The 26,762-nt window shown below is 41.3% G+C and overlaps 1 protein-coding gene across 4 annotated transcripts in view; it reads left to right on the top strand.

The window, feature by feature from the left end:
- The window catches only part of SPATA13 (spermatogenesis associated 13), a 433,930-nt gene that overhangs the window by 250,333 nt on the left and 156,835 nt on the right, over nucleotides 1-26,762 (top strand). For 2 of the 4 annotated variants that reach the window (XM_066258301.1, XM_066258298.1), the window contains exon 1: nucleotides 8,405-8,603. The exons of 1 other annotated variant lie outside the window; for it this stretch is intronic. The gene's annotated coding sequence lies outside the window, so the exon portion shown is untranslated. Of the gene's footprint in view, nucleotides 1-8,404; nucleotides 8,604-9,147; nucleotides 9,214-26,762 lie in introns of those variants that run through there. One more of the 4 variants, XM_066258299.1, reaches the window with a different exon arrangement.

The following is a 26,762-nucleotide window of genomic DNA, read 5'->3' as shown; positions in this document are numbered from 1 at the left end:
TTAGTTGGCTGTCTGTTTTGTTATCAGTTTCTTTTTGCTGTGCAGTAGCTTTTCAGTTTGATGTAGTCCCATTCATTTATTTTTGCCTTTACTTCCCTTGCCTTTGGAGTCAAATTCATAAATTGTTCCCTATGGCCAAGGTCCATGAGTTTAGTACCTATGTTTTCTTCTATGTAATTTATTGTTTCATATCTTATATTTAGGTCTTTGATCCATTTTGAATTCAATTTTGTGCAGGGGGACAAACTGTAGTCAAGTCTGATTCTTTTGCATGTGGCTTTCCAATTTTCCCAGCACCATTTATTGAAGAAGCTGTCTTTTCTCCATTGTGTGTTTTTGGTTCCTTTGTCAAAGATGAATTGCTCCTATATATATGGTTTTATTTCTGGGCTCTTGATTCTGTCCCATTGTTCTGTGTGTCTGTTTTTCTGCCAATACCACGCTGTTTTGATCATTGTGGTTCTATAGTATAAGGAATTGTAATACCTTTGGCTTTGTTTTTTTCAGATTTGCTTTGGCTATTTGGGGGTTTTTATGGTTCCATACAAACCTGGTGATTTTTTGTTCCATTTCTTTAAAATGCCATTGCTATTGAAATTTTGATGGGAATTTCATTAAATCTGTATATAGCTTTGGGTAATATGGCCCTTTTAACTATAAGCATTGATCGACTTACGACCTATGCAACTTACGACCATTCAACTTTATGACGAGAATCACTAGCCACGACTGCTCTGCGTCTGGCAGCGCAAGCGTTGCCCAGCTGGGCGTTCGACAGTGCGGACCAGCTTCCGGCAGCACTACCATCTCCATGTGCACCATTTCAACTGTTATCCCAGACTCAGTACAATAATGAAAGAAAATTATGATAAAATATGACTTAAAGATTTTTATAGGCCCTGGCCGGTTGGCTCAGCGGTAGAGCGTCGGCCGGCGTGCAGGAGTCCAGGGTTCAATTCCCAGCCAGGGCACACAGGAGAGGCGTCCATTTGCTTCTCTACCCCTCTCCCTCTCCTTCCTCTCTGTCTCTCTCTTGCCCTCCCGCAGCGAGGCTCCATCGTAGCAAAGATGGCCCGGGCACTGGGGATGGCTCAGGCGCTGGGGATGGCTCTGTGGCCTCTGCCTCAGATGCTAGAATGGCTCTGGATGCAACAGAGCGACGCCCCAGAGGGGCAAAGCATCGCCCCCTGGTGGGCGTGCTGGGTGGATCCCGGTCAGGCGCATGCGGGAGTCTGACTGCCTCCCCGTTTCCAGCTTCGGAAAAATGAAAAAAAAAAAAGAAGATTTTTATAACATCATTTCACAGTACTATACATATAGCCTACTCAGCTTACAACCAAATCGTGTTACAACCGGTCTGTCAGAACCAATCGTGGTTGTAAGTCAAGCACTAGCTGTATGCTGATTATTTTTTATCCATGAACATGAAATATTTTTCCATTTCATTGTGTCTTTTTCAATTCCCTTGAATAATGCTTTGTAGTTTTCAGTATATAGATCTTTTACGTTCTTTGTTAAGTTTATTCCTAGGTATTTTATTTTTATTTTGTAAAAGGGATTATTTTTTTTTTTAGTTTATTTTCCAAAGTTTTATTGTTGGCATATATAAAAGCAATAGACTTCTGTATATTGATTTTGTATCCTGTGACCTTACGGTATTGGTTTATGGTTTCTCATAATATAATCTTCCTCCTGTGAAGTTTTTGGGGTTTTCTATATACAAGATCATGTCATCTGCAAAAAGTGAAATCTTCACTTCATCTTTTCCAATACGAATACCTTATATTTCTTTCTTTTGTCTGATTGCTCTGGTTAAAACTTCAAGCACTATGTTGAATAGAAATGAAGAGCATGGGCAGCCTTGTCTTGTTTCTGATTTTAGAGGAAAGCTTCTAATTTTTCACCATGTAGTAGGATATTAGTTGATGGTTTGTCATATATGGCCTTTATTATGTTGAGGTATTTTTCTTTACTACTCATTTTATTGAGTGTTTTAAACACAAAGGAATATTGTATCTTATCGAATGTCTTCTCTGCATCTACTTATAGGATCATATGATTTTTGTTCTTTATTTTGTTGATATGGTGTATAACATTAATTGATTTATGTATGTTAAGCCATCCTTGTGTTCCTGGAATGAATCTCACTTGATCCTGATGTATTATTTTTTTAAATATGTTGTTGTATTTGATTTGCTAGTATTTTCTTTAGGAATTGTTTGTATTCATTGGAGATATTAGTCTGTAGTTTTTGTTTTTTGCCGTATCTTTGCTAGATTTTGGTATGAGGGATATGTCAGCCTCATAAAAGGTATTAGGGAGTATTGCTTCTTCTATTATTTGGAACACTTTGAGAAGGATAGTAACCAAATTTATGAATGTTTGGTAGAATTCACTAGTGTAGCGGTCTGGTCCTGGACTTTTACTTGTGTGGAGGTTTTTGATAGTTGTTTCTACAGTATTTCCTCCCTGCTTATGGGTCTATGCAGGCTTTCCACTTCTTCATGCCTCAGTCTAGGATGACTGTATAGTTCCAGGAATTTATCCATTTCTTCAAGATTGTTGAATTTGGTGGCAGATAGTTTTTCATACTGTTCTACAGTGATACTTTGTATATCTATGATATCTGTGGTAATTTCTCCTCTTTCATTTAGGATTTTTTTATATGAATCCTTTCTCTTTTTGCCTTAGTGAGTCTTGCCAGTGGTTTGTCAATTTTAGAGATCTTTTCAAATAACCATTTCTTTGTCTTATTAATTTTTTCTGTAATTTTTCTTTTCTCTATTTCATTTATTTCTGCTCTAATTTTTATTATTTCCTTTCTTTTGTTGATTTTGGATTGCCTTTGTTCTTCTTTTTCTAGTTCATTAAGATATGGTTTTAAGTTGTATACTTGGGCTCTTTCTTGTTTCTTGATATAAGCCTGTAATGGTATAAACTTCCCTCTTATTACTGCTTTTACTGGATCCCAGAAATTTTGAGATGTTATGTTGTTATTTTTGTTTATCTGTATATATATTTTTTGAGCTCTGCTTTTATTTCTTCTTTGGCCCAGTCATTTTATGGATGTATGATGTTTAATTTCCACATTTTTGTGGGTTTCTTTACTTTTTGTTTTGCAGTTGAATTCTAATTTCAAAGCCTTATAGTCAGAGAATATAATTGGTATAATTTCAATCTTCCTGAATTTGTTGATGTTAGTTTTGTGGCCCAACATATAGTCTATTCTTGAAAATGTTCCATGTACACTGGAGAAAAATGTATACTCAGAAGTTCTGGGATGAAATGTCCTGAAATTGTCTACTATGTCCATTTGGTCTAGTGTGTCACTTATGGATGATATTTCTTTATTGATTTTCTGTTTAGATGATCGATCTAGAGCTCTCAATGGTGTGTTGAAATCTCCAAGTATGAATGTGTTTTTGTTTGTTTCTGTTTTTAGATCAGTTCGCAGATATTGAATATATTTTGATGCTACCTGGTTCAGTGCCTACATATTAAGAAGTCTTATGTCATCTTGCTACAATGTCCCCTTTATCATTATGAAATGACCATCTTTGTCTCTGGTTACCTTTGTTGTCTTGAAGTCAGCATTGTCAGATATGAGTATGGCTACACCTGCTTTTCTTTGTGTAATATTTGCTTGGAGAATCATTTTCCAATCTTTCACTTTGAATTTACTTTTGTTCTTGCAGCTTAGATATGGGTTTTGCTTTTTGATCCAATCCACTACTCTGTATCTCTTTATTGATGAGTTCAATCTATTTACATTTAGGATAATAGGCATTTTATATATTGCTTTCTGAAAGCTCTGTGTCTCCTTTGGTTCTTCTCTTTTGTTTTTCTGTCAGTTGTTTTTGTTTGGTGATATTTCATACTTCTTCCTCCCATGTCTTCTTTTTTCAAGCGGTGTGTTTCAGTAGTGGCATTTTCATGGGTGGTTACCATTAGGTTATTAAAAGAAAAATTATCATATTTACATGTTCATTATCATATGAGTGCTTTTGTACTCCATCCTCCTTTGCTACTGCTGATCTTTATTCTCTCCCCTTTTATGTTATTATTACATTATTGTATGTCATTCTTTTTGTGATCTTATTGGAGCTTTTACTTATAGTTTTATTTTATTCTTTGTATCTGGTCAGATAACCCCCTTTAGTATTTTCTGAAGTGGAATTTTTCTGGTGATGAATTCCCTCAGCTTCTCTATGTCTGTAAAAGTTTTTATTTTTTCTTCATATATTAAGGATAGCTTTGATGGATATAATATTTTTGGCTGGTAATTCCTCTCTTTCAGTACTTTAAATGTGTGGATCCACTCTCTTCTGGCTTATAGGATTTCTTCTGTGAAATCTGGTTATAACCTAATGGGCCTTGCCTTGTGTTATATTCTTCTTTTCCCTAGCTGCCTTGAGGATTCTTTCTTTGTCATTGATTTGTGACAATTTCATTACAATGTTCCTTGGAGTAGGTGAGTTTGGGTTGACATAACTTGACATTTACTTTTTGGATTTGAGGCTTTTTTTTTTTCCTGAAGTGAGAAGCAGGGAGGCAGAGAGACAGACTCTTGCATGCGCCTGACTGGGACCCACCCAGCATGCCCACCAGGGGGCAATGCTCTGCCCATTTGGAGCATTGCTCTATTGCAACCAGAGCCTTTCTAGCACCTGAGGCAGAGGCCATGGAGCCATTCTCAACGCCCTGGCCAACTTTGCTCCAGTGGAGCCTTGGCTGCGGGAGGGGAAGAGAAAGAGAGAAAGTAGAGGGGGAAGGGTGGAAAAGCAAATGGGTGCTTCTCCTGTGTACCCTGGCTGGAAATCGAACCTGGGACTTCTACACACCAGGCCAATGCTCTACCACTGAGCTAGTTGACCAAGGTCTGGATTCGAGGCTTTAAGTCTTTCCACAGGCTTGGAAAGTTCTTGTCAATTATTTGTTTAATAGGCTCTTCATTCCCTTTTCTCTTTTTTCTTCTTCTAATATACCCATTATTCCTATATTGCTCTTTCTAATGGAGTTAGACAGGTCTTATAGAGCTCTCTAGTTTTTTTAAATTTGTGAGTCTCCCTCTTCTCTCTGTAGCATCTCTAGTTGCCTGTCTTCAATGTCACTGATCCTCTCTTCTATCTGACCTGTTCTACTAGTTAAACTTGCTACCTCATTTTTCATTTCATGTATTGAGTTCTTTGTCTCTGGTTCCTTTTATAGTTTCAATCTCTTTGTTGAAGTACTCTTTTATTAATTTGTTTTATGAGCCCATTAAATTGCTTATCAGTGTTTTATCACATCTTATTGAGTATTTTTAGAACTTGAATTTTGAATTCTCTGTCATTTAACTCCAAGGGTTCCATGTAATTGAGATTATTTTCTGGAGATTTTTCATCATCTATCTGAAGTACATCTCTGTCTTGTGTATTCATGATATTTGATTTTTTCTTCCTTGATGGCATTTGAGAGTGTTATTGTTAAGAACTCTAACAAGAGACAACTAAATAATGAGAAATTAAAATTAAAAAATAGTGAAAAAATAAAATTCTAAAAATAGTAAATAAAAAAGAAAAAGTATAGAAAACAAAGAGCAAGAACTGAGAAAAAAGTGGGAAAATGAGATAAAAAATCAAACACCATAAAAATAAGACTATAAATATAAAAATTTGAAGAAAAATGCAATTCATTTGAGAAAAAGAAAAGGGAAGAAAGGAAAAAAAGAGTAATGGAAAAGTATAAAAATGCTCAAAAAATAAGAATAAAAAATACATAAACTAAGGATAATGTAATTCAAATGGGAAAAAGAAAGAAGAAAAAGGAAAGAAGAAAAAACATATTTTTAAGTTTTGAGGTTACTTTTTTCTTTTTCCAATAGGTGTCAGTGTACTACAAGTTTTAGCTCTAAAATCTTTGGCAGAACTCTTCTGAGCGGTTGCTGTCTAATGATGTAGGCAAGGCCACAGTTGCATTGGTGGGTGGGGTGTGTTGTGAGGGCTTTACTGTTTCAGCTTTACTGCTTTGCAGTTTTACAGCTCTAGCAATGGTGGTTTCAGGTCTCTGGGCACTCTTTCCTACATCTCAACAGACCAGGGGTTTAGACAAGGAGAACCTCAGCCTCTGAGGGGAGAGAGTGGCCTCAGAGAGTCAGCTGTGGGAGTATACCACACCATTCTGTGTACTGTGAAGGGGAGGGAGGTGGGATCTGGGAAGGGGAGGTAGGGGGGCACAATATGGTCTTCTCTAACACTATCCAGACCGTAGGCCAAGTTTAGAGTGCGGGCTGCACACTGTGGGACCAATACTGGGCAGGTGAACTCCCTGGGCTAAGTGCGTGCAGATCAGGTAGGTGCTTTGAGCTCGGTGTGGGCTGAACTCCCGGGCCTAGTGCGCACCAATCCAGTGAGTGTGCAGGCTTAGCGCTGGCTGACAGCAAGCAGAGCAAAGGGAAACCCCTCCCTGACCCTGCACTTGGATGCACCAGGTTTAATTCAGCTTCTTCTCCACTGCCCTCAATCTCTCTGCCTTTCCTGACTCAAAACAAAACCCAAGCCATACCAGTCTACCTCCCTCAGTCCCCTGGCTTCTCTCCTTTCCAGAGTCCATGAGGAAAGTGTTTCATTTCCCTCCCCCTTTTCCAACCGTCCCACCTTTAGTTGCTTTGGTGCAGGGATCTTTCTGGCGCTTCTGCGAGTCCAGCTAGGGTTCCTTCAATGCTTTATATGTTACTCAATTTGTTGAAATCTTAAGGGGAGAGACCAGGATTATCTCTCATGGCACTATTTCTCTCAAAGGATTCTTATAAATATTTTTGTGTGATTAAAAATACATACTCATTGTCAAAAACTTGGGCAATTTCAATAAAGATTCAACAATAGCCTGACCTGTGGTAGCACAGTGGATAAAGCATTGACCTGGAATGCTGAGGTCGCCGGTTCAAAACCCTGGGCTTACCAGGTCAAGGCACATATGAGAATTGATGCTTCCTGTTCCTCCCCCCCCTTCTCTCTCTCTCTCTCTCTCTCTCTCTCTCTCTGTCTTTCTTCTTTAAAATGAATAAATAAATAAAAAAAAGATTCAAACAATAAAATTTTTTTAAAAATTTATATTTCCACCACCCAGAGATTACCAATATTTTGGTGAGTACTTTAATGTATAGACAATTTTTAGAGCCATTTCAGTTTCACAGAAAAATTGAATAGAAAGCACAGGATTCCCATATCCTCTCTCACTTGAGGTTCCCCACAGTCTCTCCTTGATTACTGACATCTTCCATTAGTTCAGTACATTTGTTACAAATGATGAGCCAAAATTGATACATTACTATGAACGAGTTTACTAGGGTTCACTCTTTGTGTTGTCTATTCTGTAGGTTTTGACCAATGTATCCAACACTTGAATATCATTCACAAGCTTTTCACTATTTAAAATAGCATAATAAAATGAATTTTGACTTTTCATTGGATAATTAGTAATTTTATAGATCCTTTAATAAATACCTGTAATGATTATTGCTCTTGGTTATAAAATAGTTTATAATAATAGTACTGGCACATAATAACCATTCAAATGAATCATCTAAAAAACTGACACTATTTTAAAAGAATGTGTTTATTTTTATGAATTTCTTGAGTTCCTTATCAGGAAACAATCAGAATATTTGGGGCCCATATGTAGGCAGAAGGGTTTGCTTCCTTTCTGGTTTTCATGTGAATTAACCATTAGTCTTTGAGCCACACAATAAAGGTGATAGCTCTTTGAGTGGATTTACCCACACTATCCCCAGAAGCCTTGCTTTAGGGCCTGGGGAAACGGGTAGGTTAAAAAATTCTCACCTAGCATTTCCTTTGCTCAGAAAACTGCAACCATGGTGACTTTGTCTGCTCGCCCAGGCAGAAGTGGGGCTAGTAGGCAATGGGGGGGCAGTTGCATGGGTGATGGGGAGGCTCCTGTCCTGGGCGAGGCTGGCGGGTTTGATGGGGAGGTGGCAAAGCTGAGTTTAAGAGGGTATGGCTGGGGATTGTGATATGTGGAGTCTCTGGAGGGTGGCTGGAAGGGAGCGGGGCTGGGTGGTTTGGGGGCAGCAGGTGTAGCTAAGAAGAGGAGGTGATAGAGTTGGGGGAAGTGTAGAGGGGGTCTGGGGTATGGCCAGAGGTGAGAGAATATCCACAGGTAGAGTGGGGGTGGGTGAAAATGGCTGGGAGGATAGTGGGCCCGGGGTCTGGTGACCTGGGTGGGTGGGCTGCAGTGGGCAGGAACCGGCCTGGGGGCGTGACCTGGGGAAGCCGGCCAGATTGGCGGGGAACCATTGGGTGGCGGGGAAGACTGGTTGGAGTGGGAAGGGGAGCCAGGGGCGTGGCCTGGGCGGGGAGCAGGCTGGAGGCTCGGTGGGGGCGGACCGGGGCGTGGCTGGCAGAGCCGAGCTGCCGCGGCGGTGGGGGATCCTCAGCGAGGCTCCTTCTCCCGCGCCAGGCGTCGATCCGGAGGCGGCGCATCGGCACGGGTTCCTCCGAGAGCCCGGCGTGCCCGGAACCCGTGGGACCCGGACCAGTCCTGGGTCGCAAGAATGTCTTGCATTCGTTGACTTTGGAGGCTCAGCCCAGTAACGGCCGCGCGAGGTGAGGCTGCGCTGGGGCGCGTGGGGCCAGTGTCCCGGGCTGCTGGCTGGGAACCCGGGAGAAGGATCAGTCCGCACGGCAGCGTTCATAGCCTGAGGACGCCCGCCGCCGCAGCCGCCGCCGCCTCTTATCGGGTCCCCGGAGCCGCCCGGCCGCCCACCTGTCGGTGTCCTGGGTGGTAGCTGGCGCCCTCGGCTGGCCTGGGGGCGCTGTCCCGGGCGGGCGCGTGGGCGGTGTTCCTTCGCACGACCGTCTAGGGAGGACGCTGAAACTCGACCAGCGCTCCCCTGGCCAGGCCGGGCAGGGCCTGCGGGTTGGCGCCGGCAGCGTAGCCTGGGGCGGCCGGTGGCCCCGCACTGCTCAGCTTTCTCCCGCGGCTGCATTGGCCCCGGGGATCGAGGGGGCTGCGGCTGCAAAATTTAGCTCCGACATCAAGGTCCTCCCAGGGCCCACAGGAGTCTCATTTCACGAGATAGGTAGACATGTGGGACCCGGCGCATGTCGTCTCTGAGTTACTTTGGTTCCATTTTTTTTCTCGACCCAGGGAAATGGTCACATTAATCCCAGGAAGAGAGAAGCCGCGCTGCTGCCCACATCTGGGGGAACTCAGGTGACCGGTGCTGGGGGGCCACCCTTCTCACTGTGCACGGTTATGGAGCCTGAGCAAATGTCCTTTTTCTCCAGTACGAAAAGGCAAACCAAACCAAGGGAAAAGAAAACCCACAACAACAACAACAACACAGTTAGTTGCTTCCTTCCCAGTTTTGGATAATAATATTGAAAAATAGAAGAATAATTTTAATTATTTTGTACTTATTACCCAAGCTATCTAAATTCACATGTCACCGGCCCCCACTTCCCAAGGTTTTCTCTGCACCACTTCTCATTTTCTGTACGGACTGTTTTCTTCCCTATTCACCGCTTCTGGTCTATCTGTTCGTTGCTCTTTGCGAACAGGCACAAGCATTTCATTCTTATTTTATTTTTCAACAAGTACATTTTTTTTCTCGTGGTGTCCTCCCTCCCCCATCTTCCAAACTTTTCGGTGCATCGTTCGCCGGGTGCCTGTTAAATTATGTGCCCCTCCATGTACTGAGAGCCTTGTTATCGGTACCCCTCCCCCATCCTTTAGAGTTTCACGTGACTATTTCTTGTTACCCAGTGTTACCATTGTCACCTACCGCCTTTGGCCCCCAAATGTTCCATCTTTCTCCCAGCACCCGGTTTGACTCTTTTTTTTTCTTTTTTTCTGTGCTCCTATGCACGTGCGGGTGTCTTCATTCCGGCCCGAGTTTCTCCCCCTAGGTCAGCGGTTCTCAACTTGTGGGTCGCGACCCCGGCGGGGGTCGAACGACCAAAACACAGGGGTCGCCTGACCCACAGGTTGAGAACCGCTGACCTAGGTGCTTTCTCGCCTTTTACCTACTTCTTCCTAACCAGTGTTTTCCAGCAACAGGCCCTTGGCCTCCACACCACACCTTGCTTGTTTCAGTCCTTTGGCTGTGACTTTTCCTACCCCCTCATCATCCCAAGCTCCTTTTCCGCTTTCCCAGTCAGTTCTCCCTGACCTTGCAGTCATCTTGGTTCAGTGTTTTGAGTGTCTAGGGGAGGAGGCAGCACACTCCTGCATTTCCCCAGGAGTGGTCTGCACCAGGACCTTCCCACCTGCTCCTGTTTCTTTTCTTACTGAAGTCATGTCATAGACATAGTTCTTGAATAAAGTTCATGTGAATAGTTAAGTGAGTATTAGGTAGCAGTTATTCAGTGCACAATATGTGCCCAACACTGTTCTGAGGGTTTTACGTGCAGTAATTACTCATCAATTCTCATATCCCTGTAATGTAGATACTATTACTGTCCCCATATTACAGATTAGAAAAGGGAGGCTCGGGGAGGTTGGGTGATAGGCCCATTTTCTCATGGCTGTGTGTGTAGTGTTGAAGTCCTTTTGGCACCAGGTGCCTGAGCTTTGTGCTAGGGGACCTATTACATTCAGACAGGGGCTGGGGTCCAGCTTTGGAAATGAGGTAATTATTTACATGTTTGATTTAATCAGTTGAAGACAGAATATCTACACCTGTGAAATAGTGTATGGGAAAACCCTAATGCCTACCATTTCTCTGAAAGTCTGGGGACCCTGCCTGAGCTGACTGTTCATTCCAGGTCACGTCCAGCCTGCATTCCTGAGGAAAAGGCACTGGTGCTCTCAGCAATAGGAAACCCAGAAGATAGTCTCATAAAAAAGACCATTGCCAACCATCTGCTCCTGTGTATTGAGTGTTGTTTCACTTTAGCGGGCCAGACCGTTAGGGTACCTCATAACCCTGGGGTTTTATGATTCTTGTTTATTTCTAACTCATTATGCGATCTTAAAGCCACCTTCGAATGTTTCCTTGTTAGTGTTCACCTTCCTGAGAGTCAGAGGCAAGTATTTCTACTTGGCAGATACGAAAGCAGATACTGGTAAAGTTTTACACTTTAATAGTTAGAAGAGACCTTACATTCTACAGATGAGGAAACTGTGGCCCTGAAGAAGAAAGTGATGTATCAAAGGAAAAAGCAGCAGGACAATAGTTGTCCTTAGATTGCTGGTCCTCTGGCCCCTGATCCAGGGCCTTAATGCACAGGGGGTTGGCCTGCCTGCTGCTGGATGCAATGAACCTTCTTTCCCCTTCCTCTCCTGAGCTCAGAGGCATTGGAAGGATTCATTTAAAATGGGAACCATCAACGGTTTTTCTTTTTAAAAACCTTTACAAAATGTTTGCTTTTGAGACATGCAATGGCATGAATGGAAACCATGAAGTCACAGAGGTATACATTCAAATGTTTTAGAAAGAAATATTTTTGTTATTCCCAAAACACCAGGAAAGAACACCCAATATACATTGCTATCTAGAGGCAAATCATCTAATACATGGCAGTTTGAAAATTAGAAATGGGAATATTTACTTGTATTTCCCATTTGTGGCAAGAAGTGCTTTAGTGCAAAGTGATTGCATGAGTTCCTTCCTCTCTGCAGTGGGAATAGCAGTGGTGGGGTGAGGAGAATATGTCAGGTTAGTGGCTGATTCTGTGTTGGCTCTGCTGTGCCCATCCCCTTCTCCTGTTGGACTCAGACTATCTGTGGGCTCCTGGTTCCCAGATGTGCTCCTGCCTGTCTATAACCCTGGGAAGCAGGAGGGTATTGTTCACCCATGGTGCTCATCTCATTCCACATTAGCCTTTCTTGATGGAATTAAACTTTAGTGCCCTAAAGTATAGGCTGTATGTAATTAATTACTCTTCAGCATCAAGAAGGAGATGGGTGGTTATGTGCCATCCTTAGCAGAACCAAGGGAACATTTGCTCACAGCCTTGTCTGTCCTCTGCGGTGCAGATGAAGATCATTATGCAGATGAGCAAGTTAGGTTTTCCTGCTGCCCTTTCACAGCTGTAGAAGTAGAGGTGCAGGGACATCATGGTTGGAGCATTGCAGTAAGTGAGAAGGCTGAGATTTGATCATGGAGCTGCCTGGCTCCAGGAGCCACGCACTTCCGTGTGTCTCTGTCCTCCATAGCTTGTCATTCCTTCAGGCAGCGGTGTTCCCACAGAGCCTCTTACAAGTTAGACGATTTCTGCTTGCTGAATGGAAGATGCACGTGAGAGAGGGCCTGCGCCCTGTCACAAGGCTCACAGGAGTTCTAGCCCAGTCCTCCCTGTGCCTCATTCTGGGTGCAGGTGGCACTTCCTGACTGTGCTGGGGAGAACACCGGGGAGCTGTGGCAATGCCCAGGTTGGAAAGAGGATGGTACACTTCTGTTACTTGATCATGGCAATTTGCTATGATAGGGGTGTCAACATATTTGGACTCAGGTATTGACCCATCCTGCGGTCATAATGTTAAAATTTAGTCTTGGACATAGGACTGTTACCTCATCTAATCAGGACCTTAAAGGACCTGATCTCTTGGTCAAAATAACCTTCACCTGTTCTCCCTGTGGCAGGACCACTCTGTCATTGTAGAAGAAATAAAAGGTTACCTTTGCAATTTCAGGGACCATGTGCCTGACTCAAAATGTTTTCCACTCTAGTCCTTCAGATCTGTACCAGAACTCCACCCTCATCATCCTCACTCTGGATTCAGCCGTGGGGTTGGGGACCTCCAAGAGGGCTCTGCACAGCTCACCTGGGAGATGGAGAGGCTGGCCCTTCCCCTTAGCCCACATTAACAGAGGAAGAGTTTGTTTTCCAGGGTTGACAGGCTGTTCCCGAAGAAAAATAGAACACGGGTCTGAAATGATGAGACTGGAAAGTGTCACCAGGGAGACAGACTGTAGGAAACTTGGATCTTTGCTCCCTGTCTAGGGCAGGTGCAAGGCGGGGGGGGGGGGGGGGTGCGAGCCCAGGATTTTATCATCTTACTGCAGAGGGGCATGAGGCCAGGAGTGAGATGTGTTCCTAAGATGGGAACTTCGACTACAGTCTTTCACAGAAGTTATTGTTCTGTGTAACAGGAACAGTGAGCAGTCTTGTACTTGAGAGTTAAAATTACAATTCAGTCACATTAAGCAAGTTTGAGGTCAGGTCCTGGTACTTAGTCATCAGCTATAATATATAGAGAGATAAACGAGTTCCTGGTCCTGAAACACCTTACTTACACATGTACTTTGAAGCACATTCAATTTGTATATTGTGACTCCATGGTCTAAAGCAGGGGTCAGGAATCTATGGCTCACGAGCCAGATGTGGCTCTTTTGATGGCTGCATCTGGCTCACAGACAAATCTTTAATAAATAATAAAAATAATAATATTAAAAATATAAAACATTCTCATGTATTACAATCCATTCATTTCCTACTACTCATGTTCATGGTTGCGGGTGGCTGGAGCCAATCACAGCTGTCTTCCGGGACAACACCAAATTTTTATTGGATAATGCGTTAGGTACACGGTTCGTTGTATGGATCTCACGGAATTACATTTTAAAATATGTGGCAATCATGGCTCTCTCAGCCAAAAAAGTTCCCGACCCCTGTTATAGAGGGAGGCATTTCACCCTCTGGGAACAGAAGAAGTAGAGGTGCAGGGACTTGGTGACTAGGGCCCTCACAGTCTCTAGCTGTATGCTGGTGCATCTCTCAGCACAGTCTGCATGACTAGTAGTGTGCCTGGGGCAGTGCTTCTGTGCTGGCCCCACTTGAGGATTTGCTTGAAAAGCAAACTCTAGGGCTCTTCCCCAGACTTACTGAATTTGAAATGTTTAGTTGGGGCCCAGCAGTGCGTATTTTAACCAGCTTTCCACATGATCTCATGCATGCTATAGATTGTGAACCACTGTTCTAGAACCTAGGTTTTCTGGGAGCCATAAATAGCCCTTCCCTCTGGGGTGACATGATAATAATCTTTTTAGAGAGGGTTACTGTTCCTAACTGGTGGTACCACATAAGATCTTCCTCACATCAACAGCCATACACATTTCTCATACTTGTTCGCCAGTCCGCACATTTTCACAATTTCTTTGGCCCTCCCCACTCATTTCATTACATAGAGTAATTTATATTATTTCTGTGACACCTCCACTTGTCATGATTTCTTAGTGTTCAGCAGCAAGTAACCTGGGTTCAAATCCCAGCTCTGCTGCTTGCCTGCTGTGTGATCTTGGAAAGGCTTTAACTTCTCTGTCTTAGTTACCTTATCTGAAAAAATCTAGATGGTAATGGTACCCATCTCTTAGGTTTTAGACTTTGCTGCACATTGGAATTGCCCTGGGGGTCTTTTGAAAAAATGATGCCTCCTCCCACCCCCAAATACTGGGGTTGGTTTTGCATGTGACTTAGATGGTGGAATTTTTAGTCTTACCTGGGGCAGTAAAGTCTGGGGAGCCCTGGGCTGTTGAGAGGAGAAAGTGAATCAATCCTTGAGAAGTGCTGGGGAGAGTGCCTAGCACATAGCACGTGCTCTGCGCCCGTGGGGGCTCTGATGGGTTTGTGGTAGGATGAGAGAAAGTGGTGCTGTTCCGGTTGTTTGATGAGTCCTTGTTGAATGCCTGTCCGTTTGGAGATTTTCTGATTGTTCCATCTTTTGTTCTGAGAATTGGGAGGTGAAAGGGCCTGATGCAGTGGTTCTCCATAGCTAATTCTTTATGCAAGAATACAGAAGATTATGTCATAAACAACAGCCCATGGGACTCCTCATCCTCCCACTCACCAGGCCAGCCTTCCCAGCATGGGCACCTGGGCACCATGCCCTAGCTCAGACAGTAAACACTTGAACTTGTGGGGTTTAACCAGGTTCTAAAATCATGAAGTCATTGTGCTTCACAGTGTGGGTGGGATTGGGGTGGGAAGCAAGCACCCTAGGACTCTGTACCTGCTATAGTCTGTTATTTGCACCTAAATGCTGGTTTTCAAATATGCAAGTGTGTCCCTCGACCTGGTCTCTCTTTGTTTGGCTCCGGATTTGTCTGTTAGGATCTATACGTCAGTCACCATGTTGTAAATTGCATATTTCTAACCGTTGTGGAAAGAATGTATAATATTTTTGCATACCTTGTCCTGTCACACATACTCATTCAACCTTCATTCATTGTTTTATAAACTCAATAAGTATTGATGAGCACCTGCTTTTCACCAAACACCGAGCAAGCAATTTTATCATGTCTTTTTTTAGTGACAAATGTCTCTTTCTCTCTTTGTCAGCATGTGTGAAATATTTCTTTTGGTTTGGATTTATAACTGCAGCCTTCTCTGTGCCTGTCTCTTTGGTGACATAATTATTCAACTTTTAATAAGAGAACATCTGAAGGACATTTTTCATGTTGATTTTATGAGCCTTCTTGGAACCCCGCTGAGATTCATTAAATTAAACCCAATGCAATGATTATTCTAAAATATCCCGACAAGGTATTAAAATCCACTTTGCCAGGACTGGGTATGTGTTCTATAGTTAGTACCTTCAGAATGAAATATGTGATCCAGTCTAAGTGCTGTGGGTTTCTAATTTGGTTTAGCTCAGAATCAGTCCTGTAGTATGGCCAAATTAGTTAAAGAGGTGAGAAATAAGTAAATTCCTATCTTGAGTGTATGATTTGTTCTTTCTGTGGAAAAGTGAGATGACATTATTGGTTTGGTTTGGTTTTGCTGTGCAGGGCATGCAAGTAACCGATGCTCACTGTTAGAATGGCCCCATGCGTTTAAAATGTGTGTTGCAAAGGAAAATAATTGATTCACTATATTTGTGCTGCTGCCCATTTACAAAGTGGAAATCTGCCACTGGGGAACTTTGTATAGCCAGTACACAAGTAGCTCAGTATTATGGTAAAGACTAGCCTCTATTGTGTGCTCTTACCATTATCACTCGCGTTACCCATGGACTGAATAGGCTTTAGAAATGCAGGCCTTCAAAGGAATTGCCTGCCCTTGCTTAAATGTTCCATGGGTCCTTCTGAAATAACATCCCTCAAACCCACATTCAAAACAATATATGTTCAAAAGGATTTTATATTTAAAATGAGAGAAAGTTAAAAATGCATTTTTAATTTTAAAAATCAGTAAGCAATCTGAAATACACTAGGAAAAGTAAACAAAGTGTAGCTTAAAATTGTATGTTCTAAGCTTTGCCACAGATCTGCTTTCTATGCTTTTTCTGTCTTTAGCTTTTATTTTTTTCCACTTTGCCTTTAGCTTTTCTAACGCAAATCTCGACTCCCCAGAGTGGATCACTTGGGTTACCTTACTGAACAGCCTGCTTGTTTTACCAAGTCAAGGTCAGCTCTGGCCTTAGAGCATCTCTCTCTGTGTCCTGAGGCCACTCTGGCAGAACTATAGTATCCTATACTTTCTAGGAAAGGATTGGGTACTTCACTCTGTTATGTCCCAGCTCCATTTCTTGGCCGCGATCTATTGGTGCGTGCGAGTGTGTGTGTGTGTGTGTGTGTGTGTGTGTGTGTGTGTGTGTGTGATGAAGGAAGCATCACCTCCTTTGTTGTGCATCAGTATGTCATGGAATGAGATGCTAATCCAAGTCGAGTCTTAGACTCCTGGCCTCAGCAAATAAATGAGACAGTGGAATGTTGAGTAAGAAAAGTGGCAGCTTTTTTGAACATTCAGTTTTTTAATGACAAGCCACGCAAGGTGTGAGTAAGAAGACTGATTTAGGCCTGACCTGTGGTGGTGCAGTGGGATAAGGCGTCGACCTGGAACACTGAGGTTGCTGGTTCGAAACCCTGGGCTTGCCTGGTCAAGGCACATATGGGAGTTGATGCTTCCTGCTCCTCCCCTTTCTCTCTCTCTCTCTCTCTCTCTCTCTCTCTCTTTCTCTTTCCCCTCTCTCTAAAAATCAATAAATAAAATATATATATAAAAAAAAGAAGACTGATTTATAAACTTGCAGCTATGGAATCAGGTTGATTAGGGGTTATATTTGTATTTCCAACTGCTGTCCCCATCAGCCCACATTGGTCTAAATGGTTCTGCTTAATATGGAGCCATCTGAAGGCCCAGCGCCATCTCATACTCAGCTCATGGAATGCTGTGCATCCCGTAGAGTGTCTTGTGCTTCTGCAAGTCATGTTGGCTAATGAATGATGACAACGGTCATTGACATAAAGGGACAGACCGTTTGTTCATAAGCACAAGTGTGGTCTGGCCAGGGTGGGACACTGGAGATGAGCACACACTCACAATGTCCAGTTTCAACAATAATGCAGGCAGCGCTTACCTCCTCACTCCTCTAGTCCCACCTTCTGTCATTTGGACTCCGTTGGATGGGAGGAGGTTGAGAAAGGTTAACCTCCTGTAGACTTTTCTTTCCAGGCTAGAATCTTCTGCTTCCAGGAGGTGGAGCCCAGGAGAAGTGAGAGGGTATGTGTGCTCTGTCAGTCCCTGTCTGATTCTGCCTTCAGACCCTCTGCGCTTCTGTGGCTCCGACCAAAATTAGGGAGAGTACTCGGGTTGGAGAATGCTGTCTGCCTGCCTGCTGACATAGAGGTAATCCTGTAGGAGGAAGCAGGAACTCTTTCTGCTTTTCCTAATCTTCATTTCTAATCTGCCCCTTTATACAAAGTGCTTGCTTACCTTGAATGGGTGCTGATCCAGAAGCCTTCAAGCAGTAAACAAATGAGAATGGTTTAGCATTCCAAGGTCAATGCTTATAGGTGGATAGGTCAAACCATATGATACTCTTGCCTCTGCCTAAATATGTCTGATTTGATTGACCAGGTTTCATTTTTATCCTAGTGCATCTGAAGGAGGTTTATCACACTTACTTTCTGGGGGCCATTTGCAAGCCTGCTGAAATTAATTCAGACCCATGCAGGATCTCTAAAGCATAGTGGCTTATTATATTTCAGTGCATGCTGGATGACTGAATTTGAATTGTTCAAGTAGATGATACATTTTTTGTTGATTTCCTGGTATAAGACTCTAATATCCTTTTTTTGGGGGGGTGGGTACTGCTATTCTCTTTTAATTTTTATTTCCTGCTGGAATGACAGATCTCTAAAGGAAGAATGAATTGTTTGTAGCAGTAGGGCAGTACTGATTTCTAGGCTTTCCTAGAAAGTTCTCAGTAGACGCTGGGTCTTACTCTCTACACAGTACATCTGTTTTTCTTGGGTTGGGGATTTTTAAGAACACCTTGTGTTAACTGGAACACATTTTTTTCTGAGATAAAGCTACTGGGTATCTGTGCAGATCAGTCTGGCATAAACCGAACATTGTGAAAGGAGGCCTGGTTCAGCAAGAGCGTTTCCGGCCCTTGTCACACTGAACTGGGACAGTTGCCTTGTGTGTATGCTTCCAGGTCAACTGAAAAGACTGGGAAGCTGTTTAGGCATTACTGAGAAAGGTTTTAAAACAAGACACAACAGAACTCTGATTCGTCTGTCTGTATTACCCTTTCTTGTGTCCTCTGGATCGTACAGTACCCAGTTATTATATGGGGCTAGTTATTGGGCCTTTCTCTTCCTTGTACAAACTCACTGCTGCAGTACTTGGGAAGAATGAGCCCGAAACACATCTCTTATGCATTTTTAGTTGGAAGATGTTTCCCCATTTAAAGGATCCCAGAGTTTTTACTTCTAAGAGATTTTTGTCAGGATCCACTCACTGTTTGGGTGGTTTCAGATTGCCAAGAAAGTGGCTCTTGTGCCACCCGGTGGCACAAAACTGGGTGCGAAGCCACTTGAAAGCATTGCCTATCGTCTGCCTCGTGTAGTTATGCTGCCAGCATCTGCTACTTTCCATGTAGAGGATGGAGTACAAAGAACTGATGCAGGGAAGGCTGCGTGCCAGCAGTGGATCTCATGTGTGGTCTTACAACTCCAGCACGTCCTACTTTTCCCATGGTGTGATGCAGATAACAGTGGGACTGTTACAAGAGGTAGGTGAATGGTTTCAAAGGAAGTGATGTAGAGGGTGGATAATTACCAATGGCTTGATAGGGAGGTAGCCACACCTACTTGCTGGAGCATGACTGGGTAACCTACCCTGGAGGAATTCAGACAGACTTCTGGCATTAAGCCCTAGGTTCTCGTACTGAACATGTCTGTATCAGTGGTGAGGTCTGGATGTTCAAGAGAAGATCTCTTTCAAATAATTTTGAACTTCCAGTTTAAAGATCTATCCAAATCCTGGTGATTGGTTGTGTATAAGACAGCAATGGTGTGTATATAGCTGGTCTTCATTAGCTGGAGTAAGGTGAATAAAAGTCAACATCTGACACAGAAGAGGCAAGAGTCAGCAAAAGAAGCAAGTGGGGATTTGAATGTTAAGGTAGTATTCATGTAATTGTGTTCATAAAGAGTTTAAATTTTTTGTTTATTAATTCTTTTTTTTTTTTTTTTTTTTTTTTTACAGAGACAAAGAGAGTCAGAGAGAGGGATAGACAGGGACAGACAGACAGGAACGAAGAGATGAGAAGCATCAATTATTAGTTTTTCATTGCGCGTTGCAACACCTTAGTTGTTCATTGATTGCTTTCTCATATGTGCCTTGACCACGGGTCTTCAGCAGACCGAGTGACCCCTCGCTTGAGCCAGGTACCTTAGGTCCAAGCTGGTGAGCTTTTTGCTCAAACCAGATGAGCCCACGCTCAAGCTGGTGACCTTGGGATCTCAAACCTGGGTCCTCGGCATCCCAGTCCAGCTCTCTATTCACTGTGCCACCGCCTGGTCAGGCTGTTTATTAATTCTTATTAAACTATATTTTAATAGTTGTAGATTCATAGTGGTAGATTCACATGCATGTTGTAACACAATGATATAGTGGTATAGTATCACAACCAGGATATTGGCATTGATATAGTCAAGATAGGACATTTCCATCACTATAAGATTCCTCACCTTGTCTTTTTATAGCCACACCCACTCCCCCCACTTCCTTTACCTTTAATAACCATTTGTTTTTCATATAATTTCCTCATTTGAAAAATGTTATAAAATTAGAATTGTATGGTATGTTGGAATTGGCTTTTATCATTCAGCGTAATTCTCTGACAATAATAGTCCTTTTTTTAGACTTGTGGCTTACAAATATTTCCTCTGACTCTGTAGACTATTTATTCAGCCTCTTAACATGGTCTTCTGAAGAACACAAGTTTTTTAATTTTAATGAGGTCCAATTTATTGATTTTTCTTTTATGGATTATGCTTTTGATGTCAAGTCTGAGAACTCTTTGCCTAGCCTTGCATTATGAGTATCTTCTATTTTTTTTCCTTCTAAAAGTTGCAGTTAAAAATTTTACATTTAAGTCCACAATGCATTTCAATTAATTTTTGTATAAGGTGTGAGACTGAGGTCATTGTTGTTACTGTTTTTTGTTGTTGTTTGGTTATTATTGTTGTTTTGCTGTTGATGTCTAATTGCTTCAATACTTTTTTGTTGCAAAGAGGATATCCCTTTTCCAATTCAGTTGCTTTTGCTCCTTTGTCAAAATTTCCTTTATGATTAAGGGCTGATGAAGTTATCTATTTCATATTGTATGAGCTTTGGTAGTTTGTGTGTGTTTTTTGAGGAAGTAGTTCATTTTGTTAAGTTGACAATTTAATGTCTGTAAAGTTGTTTTTGGTATTCCCTTACCTTTTTGCTGTCTGCCAGGTCTGCAGTGATATCCTTTTTCTTTCCTAATATTGGTGTATTGTGACTTTCATCTTTTTTTTTTTTTTGTATTTTTCTTAAGTTGGAAACGGGGAGGCAGACAGACTCCCGCATGCGCCCAACTGGGATCCACCCGGCACGCCCACCAGGGGGCGATGCTCTGCCCATCTGGGGTGTCGCTCTGTAGCAACCAGAGCCATTCTAGCGCCTGAGGCAGAGGTCATAGAGCCATCCTCAGCACCCGGGCCAACTTTGCTCCAATGGAGCCTTGGCTGCGGGAGGGGAAGAGAGAGACAGAGAGGAAGGAGAAGGGGAGGGGTGGAGAAGCAGTTGGGCACTTCTCCTGTGTGCCCTGGCCGGAAATCGAACCCGGGACTCCTGCACACCAGGCCGACGCTCTACCACTGAGCCAACCGGCCAGGGACTCATCTTTTGTTTTTATCAGTATTGTTAGATGTTTGTAAATTTTATCAGTCTTTAAGCCAGTCTTGGTTTAATTTTTTTTTAATTTTTTTGTTTTTAATTTATTTTTTTATATGCTCTTGTATTTATTATTTTCTTCTATTTGCTTTTGGGTTTTTTTGCTCTTTCTCTAGGTTCTGGAGATGGGAGCTTAGATTGTTGATTTGAGAAGTTTCCTCTTACGTATACATTTCATGCTATAAATTGACCTCATTAGTGCTTTAGCTATGCCTACTAATTTTGATATGTTGCTTTTTCATTTTTATTCAATTAAATGTACTTTTAAAATTTCCCTTTACACTTCCTTTCTAACTTGTGTATTATTTAGAAGTGTGTTGTTTAGTTTTCAAGTGTTTAGAGATTTCCCTGTTATCATCCTGTTATTAATTTCTAGTTTATTCCATTATGGTGGTAAGAATATATTCTGTATGACTTCAGTTCATTTAAATTTGTTGAGGTTTGTTTCATGGCTCAGAATATTGTCTTTTTTTTTTTTTTTACTTTTTTTTGTTTTTAAATAAATTTTTATTAATGTTAATAGGATGACATTAGTAAATCAGGGTACATATATTCAAAGAAAACATGTCTAGGTTATCTTGTCATTAAATTATGTTGCATACCCCTCGCCCAGAGTCAGATTGTCCTCCGTCACCCTCTATCTAGTTTTCTCTGTGCTCCTCCCCCTCCCCCTAACTCTCTCCCTCCCTCCCTCCACCCCTGGTAACCACCACACTCTTGTCCATGTCTCTTAGTCTCGTTTTTATGTTCCACCAATGTATGGAATCATGTAGTTCTTGTTTTTTTCTGATTTACTTATTTCACTCCGTATAATGTTATCAAGATCCCACCATTTTGCTGTAAGTGATCTGATGTCATCATTTCTTATGGCTGAGTAGTATTCCATAGTGTATATGTGCCACATCTTCTTTATCCAGTCTTCTATTGAAGGGCTTTTTGGTTGTTTCCATGTCTTGGCCACTGTGAACAGTGCTGCAATGAACATGGGGCTACATGTGTCTTTACGTATCAATGTTTCTGAGGTTTTGGGGTATATACCCAGTAGAGGGATTGCTGGGTCATAAGGTAGTTCTATTTGCAGTTTTTTGAGGAACCACCATACTTTCCTCCATAATGGTTGTACTACTTTACAGTCCCACCAACAGTGGATGAGAGTTCCCTTTTCTCCGCAGCCTCTGCAACATTTGCTATTACCCGTCTTGTTGATAATAGCTAATCTAACAGGGGTGAGGTGGTATCTCATTATAGTTTTTTTTTTTAATATTTTTTTATTTATTGATTTTTTTAGAGAGAGAGGAGTGAGAGAGAGAGAGACAGAGAGAGAGAGAAGGGGGAGGAGCAGGAAGCATCAACTCCCATATGTGCCTTGACCAGGCAAGCCCAAGGTTTCGAACCGGCGACCTCAGTGTTCCAGGTCGACGCTTTATCCCACTGCGCCACCACAGGTCAGGCATCTCATTATAGTTTTGATTTGCATTTCTCTAATAACTAATGAAGCTGAGCATCTTTTCATATATCTGTTGGCCATTTGTATTTCTTCCTGGGAGAAGTGTCTGTTCATGTCCTCTTCCCATTTTTTTATTGGGTTGTTTGTTTGTTTGTTGTTGAGTTTTATGAGTTCTTTGTAAATTTTGGATATTAGGCCCTTATCTGAGCTGTTGTTTGAAAATAACATTTCCCATTTAGGTGGCTGTCTGTTTATTTTGATATCAGTTTCTCTTGCTGAGCAAAAACTTTTTATTCTGATGTAGTCCCATTCATTTATCTTTGCCTTCACTTCTCTTGCTATTGGAGTCAAGTTCATAAAATGTTCTTTAAAACCCAGGTCCATGAGTTTAGTACCTATCTCTTCTTCTATGTACTTTATTGTTTCAGGTCTTATATTTAGGTCTTTGATCCATTTTGAATTAATTTTAGTACACGGGGACAAGCTGTAGTCGAGTTTCATTCTTTTGCATGTGGCTTTCCAGTTTTCCCAACACCATTTGTTGAAGAGGCTTTCTTTTCTCCATTGTGTGTTGTTGGCCCCTTTATCAAAGATTATTTGACCATATATATGTGGTTTTATTTCTGGGCTTTCTATTCTGTTCCATTGGTCTGAGTGTCTATTTTTCTGCCAATACCATGCTGTTTTGATTATCGTGGCCCTATAATATAGTTTAAAGTCAGGTATTGAAATGCCCCCAGCTTCATTCTTTTTCCTTAGGATTGCTTTGGCTATTCGGGATTTTTTATAGTTCCATATAAATCTGATGATTTTTTGTTCCATTTCTTTAAAAAATCTCATAGGGATTTTGATGGGAATTGCATTAAATTTGTATATTGCTTTGGGTAATATGGCCATTTTAATTATATTTATTCTTCCTATCCAAGAACAAGGAATATTTTTCCATCTCATTGTGTCTTTTTCTATTTCTCTTAACAATGCCTTGTAGTTTTTGTTATATAGGTCCTTTACATTCTTTGTTATGTTTATTCCTAGGTATTTTATTTATTTTTGTTGCAATCGTGAAGGGGATTATTTTTTTGAGTTCGTTTTCTAATATTTCATTGTTGGCATATAGAAAGGCTATGGACTTTTGTATGTTAATTTTGTATCCTGCGACCTTACTGTATTGGTTTATTGTTTCTAATAATCTTTTTGTGGAGTCCTTCGGGTTTTCGATGTATAGGATCATATCATCAGCAAAAAGTGATACCTTTACTTCTTCTTTTCTGATATGGATGCCTTTTATTTCTTTGTCTTGTCTGATTGCTCTGGCCAGAACTTCTAGCACCACGTTAAATAAGAGTGGAGAGAGTGGACAACCCTGTCTTGTTCCTGATTTAAGGTGGAAAGTCCTCAGTTTTATGTCATTTAATATGATGTTGGCTGATGGTTTATCATATATGGCCTTTATCATGTTGAGATATTTTCCTTCTATACCCATTTTGTTGAGAGTCTTAAACATAAAATTGTGTTGTATTTCATCAAAAGCCTTTTCTGCATCTATTGATAAGATCATGTGGTTTTTGTTCTTTGTTTTGTTGATATGGTATATTACGTTAACCGTTTTACATATGTTGAACCATCCTTGAGATTCTGGAATGAATCCCACTTGATCGTGATGTATTATTTTTTTAATATGTTGTTGTATTCGATTTGCCAGTATTTTGTTTAGTATTTTAGCATCTGTATTCATTAGAGATATTGGTCTATAGTTTTCTTTCTTTGTGCCATCCTTGCCAGGTTTTGGTATGAGGGTTATGTTGGCCTCATAAAATGTGTTTGGAAGTATTGCTTCTTCTTCAATTTTTTGGAAGACTTTGAGTAGAACAGGAACGAAGTCTTCTTTGAATGTTTGATAGAATTCACTAGTATAACCGTCTGGGCCTGGACTTTTATTTTTGGGGAGGTTTTTAATAGCTTTTTCTATTTCCTCCCTGCTGATTGGTCTGTTTAGGCTTTCTGCTTCTTCATGACTCAGTCTAGGAAGGTTGTATTGTTCTAGGAATTTATCCATTTCTTCTAGATTGTTGTATTTGGTGGCATATAGTTTTTCATAGTATTCTACAATAATTCTTTATATATCTATGATGTCTGTGGTGATTTCTCCTCTTTCATTTTGGATTTTATTTATTTGAGTCCTGTGCCTTTTTTCCTTGGTGAGTCTTTCCAAGGGTTTGTCAATTTTGTTGATCTTTTCAAAGAACCAGCTCCTTGTTTTATTGATTTTTTTCTATAGTTTTTCTGTTCTCTATTTTGTTTATTTCTGCTCTGATTTTTATTATCTCCTTTCTTCGGCTGGTTTTGGGTTGTCTTTGTTCTTCTTTTTCTAGTTCCTTAAGGTGTGAAGTTAAGTGGTTTACTTGGGCTCTCTCTTGTTTGTTCATATAGGCCTGAAGTGATATGAACTTTCCTCTTATTACTACTTTTGCTGCATCCCAGAGATTCTGATATGTCGTATTTTCATTTTCATTTGTCTGTATATATCTTTTGATCTCTGCGCTTATTTCTTCTTTGACCCATTCATTTTTTAGAAGTATGTTGTTTAGTTTCCACATTTTTGTGGGTTTTTCCCCCTCTTTTTTGCAGTTGAATTCTAGTTTCAAGGCTTTATGATCAGAGAATATGCTTGGTACAATTTCAGTTTTTCTAAATTTGCTGATATTGTCTTTGTGGCCCAACATATGGTCAATTCTTGAGAATGTTCCATGTACACTAGAGAAAAATGTATACTCTGTCGCTTTGGGATGAAGTGTCCTGTAGATGTCTATCATATCCAAGTATTCTAGTATTTCGTTTAAGGCCACTGTATCTTTATTGATTCTCTGTTTGGATGACCGATCTAGAGCCGTCAGCAGTGTATTGAGGTCTCCAAGTATGATTGTATTTTTGTCAGTTTTTGTTTTAAGGTCAATAAGTAGCTGTCTTATATATTTTGGTGCTCCTTGGTTTGGTACATATATATTAAGGATTGTTATGTCTTCTTGATTCAGTGTCCCCTTAATCATTATGAAATGACCATTTTTGTCTCTGAGTACTTTTTCTGTCTTATAGTCAGCATTATTAAATATGAATATTGCTACACCTGCTTTTTTTGGGGTGTTGTTTGCTTGGAGTATTGTTCAGAATATTGTCTATCTTGAGATATGTTTCTTGTGCACTCAGAAGACTGCACATTCCGCTGTTGGGTGGAGTGTTATATAACTGCCTAATTCTGTTGGTTGACGGCAATAATCCTGAAATGAAGAATTTTGTTGTAGTGATGTTGGTCGTTGATTGTTTTTTGTTGTTTTTTTTTTCTTTTTTCTGCTAGGGGAATGAGGATGAGGGATGATGGGTGAAGAATTTGAAGTCATTATTGTCTGACAAAAGTAAGCAGACTAAAAGTCTCTATTGACAATTTAGGTCCACTTTGATGATCAGCCAAGGAGAAAATAGAATGTGTATTCTCAGTGGAAGATGGAGACAGCAGAGGGACATTTCACTGCACCGTTTTTTTAAAAAATAATTACAAAGTCTGAAGAAAACAAAGTTTGATCTCCAGATTGGCATTAGGTAGTTAAACTTGCCAATCAACACTGGAAGAAAAGGATATGTTTCAAGGTTGTTTTGATTACTTCTTGACTAGTATTTATGAGTTAACTAATTTACTGTTTACCAAATATTTATTTAGTCATTACTTTAATTTGATCCAGAGCAGAGAAATGAATTATTAATAGAAAAGCTATGCCTGACCAGGCAGTGGCACAGTGAATAGAGCATCAGATTGGGATGCAGAGGACCCAGGTTCGAAACCCCGAGGTCACTGGCTTGAGCGCGGGCTCACCAGCTTGAGTGCAGGGTCACTGACTTGAGCATGGGATCATAGACATGACCCGTGGTCGCTGGTATGAGCCCAGATGTCACTGGCTTGAGCAAGGGGTCACTTGGTCTGCTGTAGCTCCCTGGTAAAGGCACATATGAGAAAGCAATCAGTGAACCACTAAGGTGCTGCAACGAAGAATTGATGCTTCTCATCTCTCTCCCTTTCTGTCTCTCTGTCCCTATCTGTCCCTCTGTCAATGTCACACAAAAAAAAGAAAAAAGAAAAGCTGATTGTTCATCTATTCTGAAAATTT

Source organism: Saccopteryx bilineata, chromosome 2 (genome assembly GCF_036850765.1).
Source record: "Saccopteryx bilineata isolate mSacBil1 chromosome 2, mSacBil1_pri_phased_curated, whole genome shotgun sequence".
Classification (NCBI taxonomy): domain Eukaryota; kingdom Metazoa; phylum Chordata; class Mammalia; order Chiroptera; family Emballonuridae; genus Saccopteryx; species Saccopteryx bilineata.
Note: the sequence above shows the minus strand (reverse complement) of the source record. Positions and strands in the feature narration are given on the sequence as shown.